This window comes from Leucopleurus acutus (genome assembly GCF_964270905.1).
Source record: "Leucopleurus acutus genome assembly, chromosome: 10".
NCBI lineage: Eukaryota > Metazoa > Chordata > Mammalia > Artiodactyla > Delphinidae > Leucopleurus > Leucopleurus acutus.
Window position 1 is genome coordinate 16669511 of NC_139153.1, and position 7595 is coordinate 16677105.

General features: G+C 42.7%; 1 pseudogene across 1 annotated transcript; it reads left to right on the top strand.

The window, feature by feature from the left end:
• The first annotated feature begins 1679 nt into the window (after window positions 1-1679).
• On the top strand, window positions 1680-2689 carry LOC309967478 (ubiquitin-conjugating enzyme E2 Q1-like; annotated as a pseudogene). The gene has a single exon. The product of its transcript is annotated as a ubiquitin-conjugating enzyme E2 Q1-like (transcript).
• The last annotated feature ends 4906 nt before the right edge of the window (window positions 2690-7595 follow it).

The following is a 7595-nucleotide window of genomic DNA, read 5'->3' on the forward strand; positions in this document are numbered from 1 at the left end:
TTTTAGTTCGGCCAATCACAATAAATTTCAGGACTTCTGGAAAAGCTACCAGAAAAGAATTTCACTGTTTCCTTATAGTCTCTTACTAGAAGAATGGGAAGTTTAAGCTGCTTTCCGACATCTTCCTGACACAAGGAGAAATCTAGTGCTACCTAGACTTAAGCCAACCAAGTTGAAAATAGAGTCAAGAAACAGAAACAAATCCTGAGGAGGTGGCCCAGTCTCTGAACCCAACTATACCTGAAAATTAATCTAGCTCTGGATATTTATATGTGTTGATAATTTCCATTTATTCCTTAATCTAATTTTAATTGAGTTAATGGTCTCTGACCACAGAGAGCTTCGTAAAGAATACAGTATTTATGGTGTCAATTTAAAGGATAGGAAATAGAGAAAATATTTTTTTTGTCTTTTTAAAAATTAATTAATTTGTTTATTGAGGTAACACTGATTTATAACATGATATGAGTTTCATGTGCACAGCATTATACTTCTACTTCTGTATACCCTACAATGTGCTCACAAGACAAGAAATAACAAGTGTTGGTGAGGATGAGGTTGGTGGGAATGTAAATTGGTGCAGCCACTATGAAAGTCAGTATGGAGGTTCCCCCCAAAAAATTTAGAACTACCATATGATCCCGTTATCCCACTTCTGGGCATTTATCCAGAGAAAATATTTTTCTTAAACACAATTTTCCTTTATTTGAACTGAAACACTCAGTTATTCTGTAATGTGTATAAAAAGAAGAATTTTTCGCAGGAACAGAATAATTATAAAAGCGTATGCAAAATACATGTCTAAATCTTCTATTCATATAATTTTCTTGTAAAAGTGAGTATCATTTTGACATAATTATAGTTTATCCAAATCCCAATGTAAAATTAACATTTCAAAGATATAATAGAATTATAATATTTTTCCTGCAGGCCAAAATATTTTATCAGTTCAACCTAAATTTATAATCTTCCAAACTTCACAGGAGGTATAAGAGACTATCTAAGGGAGGCGGGGCTGCCGAGGAGGAGCAGAAGGGGCGCCTGGCTTCCAGCGGCTGGGTGGGCCTGCGAGCAGAGGCGGGGGGCCCTGTCCCAGAGGTGGTGGTGGCGCCATCTTGTCGAAGGGGGATCAGGAAGTGTGGACGGCGGGGGTGACAGTGGAGCCTGGAGTGGAGGCCGGAGGCTCCCGCCCGCCGGCCCTGGGGCAGCAGCAGCAGCCGGGGCTGGGGCAGCAGCTGGGGGGGCCGGGGGGAGGCGGACAGTCCCGGGATGGGGGCGGGGCCCGGAGCCGGGGCCTTGCCTGGATGGGGAGCTGAAGCTGCTCCAGTTCCTTCTCCCCCGCGGCCACGAGCGCTTCCGCATTGCCAGCGCCTTCCTGGACCAGCTGAGATGCGAGTTCCCGCTGGCTGAGGCCAGAGGGGCTGGGACGAGGGCCGCACCCGGACTGCATCTCTCCCCACAGGGGTCGGTGCCTGGGGATCCCGTCTGCATCCACTGCAACATCACGGAATCATACCCAGCTGTGCCCCCCATCTGGTCAGCAGAGTCCGATGACGCTAACTTGGCTGCTCTCTTGGAGAGGCTGGTGGACATAAAGAAAGGGAATACTCTGCTGTTGCAGCATCTGAAGAGGATCATCTCCGACCTGTGTAAACTCTGTAACCTCCCTCAGCATCCAGATGTGGAGATGCTGGATCAGCCCTTGCCAGAAGAGCAGTGTACACAGGAAGATGTATCTTCGGAAGGTGAAGATGAAGAGATGCCTGAGGACACAGAAGACCTAGATCACTATGAAATAAATGAGAGAAGAAGTGCCAGCTGAGGGCAAGAAATCTGAAGATGACGGCATTGGAAAAGAAAACTTGGCCATACCAGAGAAAATTAAAAAGACCCAGAGGCAAGATTACTTAAATGGTGCGGTGTCTGGCTCGGCGCAGGCTACTGACCAGGTGATGACGGAGCTCAGGGATATATACTGATCACTGAGTTTCAAAGGCAGAAACTATACAGTCGAACTCGTGAATGACAGCCTGTATGATTGGAATGTCAAACTCCTCAAAGTTGACCAGGACAGTGCTTTGCACAACCATCTCCAGATCCTCAGAGAAAGGAGCCGACTTCATCCTACTTAACTCTTCTTTTACAGATAACTTTCCCTTTGACGTGCCGTTTGTCAGGGTTGTGTCTCCAGTCCTCTCCGAGGGTATGTTCTGGGCGGAGGTGCCATCTGCATGGAACTTCTCACCAAGCAGGGCTGGAGCAGTGCCTACTCAGTAGAGTCAGCTATCATGCAGATCAGTGCCACACGGGTGAAGGGAAAAGCACGAACGCAGTTTGGAACCAACAAATCTCAATACAGCCCGACAAGAGCACAGCAGGCCTACAAGTCCTTGGTGCAGATCCATGAAAAAAACGGCTGGTACACACCCCCGAAGGAAGATGGCTAACCCGGGAGTGCCATCCCCTTCCTCCTTCCCTAGGCATCACTGGACCAATTACCTTCTTTTTTTTTTTTTGCCCTACGCGGGCCTCTCACTGTTGTGGCCTCTGCCGTTGTGGAGCACAGGCTCCGGACGCGCAGGCTCAGCGGCCGTGGCTCACGGGCTCGGCCGCTCCGCAGCATGTGGGACCCTCCCGGACCAGGGCACGAACCCCCATCCCCTGCATCGGCAGGCGGACTCTCAACCACTGTGCCACCAGGGAAGCCCCAGGGAAGCCTCTGGACCAGTTACCTTTGAATGCTGTATTTGGATCTCCCTCTGCCTCTGTGGTTCCCTCCCTCACTTTTCCTGGACATGATCGCTCTGCCTATTGCAGGACAATGATGGCTATTCTAAACGCTAAGGAAAAAAAAAAAAAAAACAGACACAAAACTGTTTCAAGTACTCAAGACGGAGTTACAGACCAACCAGCCACCTGGCTGGAACCTTTGCTAGCAGGCATTCTTATAAAAGAAACTTTCGAGCGTCATTATACGACTGGAAACTCAGCTGTGCTCCAGACTAGAGCCTCCTTACCTATGCTATGGATTTTAAATTTATTTTCCCTTATTTCATGTACACTGCTTTTTTTGGTTACAGTGTATGATGGATGTTTATGAAAAAAAAAAATGTATCTTTGGGAACACAATTACAGTTTGTTAACTTGAAAAAAAAAAGACTATCTAAAACTCTACTAAATTTAAAATGAACAAATTTAATACCAGATTTATAAACACGACACAAAAACACCTCAGATGAAGGAGAGAATAAATTATATCTGTCCTAGAGTCAAGTCTACAGAAACCTATTTTTCTGGATAATATAGGTGAAGTGTTTTTTCTGTAATTGAGTAAAGAAAACTTAATCAGCTTGCCTTGACACAGTAAAAAGTTTTCTTTGGCGACCATCAGTAAAGTGGCCAAGTACCTGATAATTATATTATCAGATGTTAATATTTCACTTCTGGTTGCTTAGCAGCCACCTATATTTTAGAAAATAATATTCTATTTCTCTGACTATATGATGCATATCATTTTATATTATTTGGAAAATACTGAAAGGTATTAAGGAAATAAAAGCCTGCCATGTTCCAAACACAAGATAGTTATTACTGTTAACAGTGTATTGTATTTCTCTCCAGAATTTATTTTCTATAATTGTATACATAATCGTCTGCATCTTGTTTTTTTAATATACACTTACTATATTTGATATTTTCCTATGACAATCATTTGCTAAAAAAAAAAAACTTTCAATAAACATACATCTCACTTTAAGTAAGAGCCTAATTCTTGCATAGGTCTACATGAATTGCATCCTCTCATTATCTATCTGACCCAACTACCTCCCACTCCTTAAGTTTACTGTGGTCGCAACAAATCCACTGCAATTCCTCCAACGTGCCATGATGGACCCAGGTTAATGCCTTTGTAGTAGCTGTCCCCTTGGCCTGCAGTCCCTCCTCTCCTGACGTGCATGGTTCATTCCACCTCCTCCTCCAAATGGCAAAGTTCTGTGGGATGTACCATGACCTATCAGGTGACTGTGGTCATGGTCTCTGGCAGAATTCACATACTAGCTGTGTGACCTTGGGAAAACTGCTGAACCTCTCTGTCCTTTGGGGAATAACAATAACTATTCTCAGGGCCCAAACTCCACTCTGTTTTTTTTTTTAAGTCTTTATTGAATTTGTTACAGTATTGCTTCTATTTATTTTATGTTTTGGTTTTTTGGCCATGAGGCATGTGTGATCTTAGCTTCCCAACCAGGGATCGAACCCGCACCCCCTGCATTGGAAGGTGAAGTCTTAACCACTGGACCACCAGGGAAGTCCCCAGCTCTTTTTTTAATGCTATTTTTTCCACAGTCCATTTGTATTTCATAGCATACTCTATTACTTACTGGTTATTACTGTTATTATTATAATTTACTGATATATTATGTTTATTGTGGACTATCTCATCTCTCACTAGATTGTAAATTCTACAAAGGTAGGTTTTCACCCTGAAGTGTTCCTCAAACAAAACTGCACTAAAAAATACACCCATATACACAAAAAATTAATACTAATATAGAACCTAGAATGCCATCACTGTCCTAAGCTTTTAAAATATATTAATCATTTGCTCCTGCCACAACCCATGGAATAGGGATTATTATTATGATCTCCATTTTATAGATAAGAAAGTTGGGGCATTCAAATACATAAGCAACCTTCCCAACTGGTAATGCTAGTAAGTGGTGAAAGAATTTGAACCCAGGCAGTCTGGCTCCAGACAGAATATTCTTGATCACTATGCTATGCTTTTACTGAATATGTATCGATAGAATGAACTGAACCAACCAAAGAAGGAAGCGCTGTCATATCAACAGGATCACGTTTCTTTGGTAGTCCCTACCTCCTTCTGAAAAAAAGTGAATTCTAGTTCTTCTAAGATTATCTTTTTCTCACCAGAGGAATGCAGGCAAGAAGGTAGAATAGTGAGGTTTTCATTTCTCATCTCACCTTCAACATGAGATGGGCCACCTTCCTGTTGGCTGAGTGTCCAAATATGTTGGATTTTCCTTTATTATTTTCGTCACCTTCACTCAGTTTCCAGCTCCACACTAATGATTTGCATCTGTAAAGCAAATAACCTTTGCTAGCCAGTGTGTTTTCCCTTTAACTTGGGCATGTTACCTTTTTATTTTAAATAAATATAGCACAACTTGCTAGTATACTATTAATAGCAGCAGTTTTTGAACAACTACATAACTGTGTTCAATTCACTGGAATACTGTGTTCTTTTGCCACTCTATACATACTGCCCTTTAATATAATTTCTTTTATTGGGATACGAGTTGCTTGCTGGATGCATTATGAAACTCCACAGGGCTGTATTACAAAAGCAATACTTTCTAGCTGTGCCCAGCTCTGCTCTAGCTTTGCTTAAGTATGTCATATGAGGGAGGGAGGAGGGCTTCTCCTTTAGTTCTTGAAAGGGAGTGACAGAAACTACTGTTCACTGCCCCTCTCACCAAAAGAAAACAAAAATACACTTAAACTTAGCTGTCCTCTAGGACTACCTAGAACACTGTTTCTCAAAATAGAACCCACAGACAACAACTGCATCACAGGCAGCTTGAGTGCTTGTTAAAAAAGGAGGACCACTACCCCTCATCCTGACCTTTTAGTGAACTGAAATTTGAGGAGGTAGGACAAAAGGGTTTGCATTTTTAACAAGTACCCCCAAGTAATTTGTGTGTGTATAATATATACATTAAACGTTATTCAACAAATAAATGCTCAGCCTCTACTAGATGCCATTTCCTATACTGATTTCTGGGAATATAATAATAAACAGAAAGAGATATAATCCCTGTCCTCATAAAATTTCAGCCTAGTGAGGAGCCAGATATTTGTAAACAACCACCACACAAACAAGCACAGACTCTCAACAGGGATCTGGGCTATGAAGGAGAGAAATTCAGAAATATGGACAGTTGGGCAGGAATTTCAAGGAAGGCATCTCTGAACTGAAACCCAAAGCTGAGTATAAATAAACTCAGGAAGAGGGGAAAAGGGGGTTGTGTTCCAGCCAAGAGGAAAATGATGTCATAAATCACACGGTGGGTAAAGCTTGCAGAGAGAAGGACTAATGCACAAAGCCCAGGGCGTGATAGCAACAGGGAAGGGGAAGCAGATTGTGAGAAGAAGCCATTGAGGTGACAGCTGAGTCTTGTAGACTAGCTCCTCCTTTATTCTACAAATACAAAGGGAACCTCTTGGAGGCTTTAATGGGGGAGAGGACACTGGCAGTGTTATAGTTGACATTCGTCTTATCCTGAGCTGCACTGTCCAATCAGGTAGCCACTAGCCACATGTCTATTTATGTTTAAAGGTAATAAAATTAGAAGTTCAATTTCTCAGTCACACTATCACACTATTTACATTTTAAGTGCTTAAAAGCCACATGTGGCTGGTAGCTACCTATCTGACAGCACAGATACAGAATATTCATTGTCCCAGAGAGTTCTATTGGCACAGCTGCTCAAAGTGTAGTCTGCAGACCCCAGCATGGCAGACATCCCCTGAGAGCTAGTTAGAAATGCACAATGTCAAGTCCCACACTGCATTTGAAGGTGATTCCTAGGTGACCTGTGTGCATATTAAAGTTTGAGAACCATAATTCTAAAAGGTAACTGACCTTTTAATGGAATCCTATTAATTATTTGCTACTTTTCTTTTTAATAAATTTATTTATTTTATTTACTTTTGGCTGCATTGGGTCTTCATTGCTGCACGCGGGCTTTCTCTAGCTACAGCGAGCCGGGGCTACTCTTCGTTGTGGTGTGTGGGCGTCTCATTGCAGTGGCTTCTCGTGTTGCAGAGCATGGGCTCTAGGTGTGTGGATTTCAGTAGTTGTGAAATGCAGGCTCAGTAGTTGTGGCTGTCGGGCTCTAGAGCACAGGCTCAGTAATTGTGGTGCATGGGCTTAGTTGCGCTCAGGCTTAGTTGCTCCGCAGCACGTGAGATCTTCCCGGACCAGGGCTCGAACCCGTATCCCCTGCATTGGCAGGCAGATTCTTAACCACTGCGCCACCAGGAAGCCCCTCCTTTGCTACTTTGAATGGGGTGAAAAGCACAGAGAAAATTCCAATATAGAGAATGACTGAAGAGATGAGGATATTGCCTGGTACCAATTTGGGCCTCAATTTTATGAGATCTCCTCAAGTCCCCTTAGGAACTCAGTGAAATATACACACCACTTGGTTCCAATCAAATGCTTTACATCTGGGGGGGAAAAAGATTGTCTTACAGTTCTTTCCAAACATGATTTCCAGGTATTACCCTGCTGTCTTCCCTTCCCATCCTTTCCCCTGTACTATCCCTCTCTAATGTCTTGCTGTTGTGAGTAGGATTGCTACGTATCATACCAACAGAATACAGGCTGTGACTGCAAAAAGCTTAATTAGCTTTTGTAGCGTTCCCGGTGAAATGTTACTTGTTAGATCATTAAAAGAAACTAATGAACTCACTGGCTTCCTGAAATTGTAGTTCTGTTTTTCAGAAGTATGGTTGCCTATTTATTTTTAACTGTACTGTTATCATACAAATAGATCAACTTGTGGTTG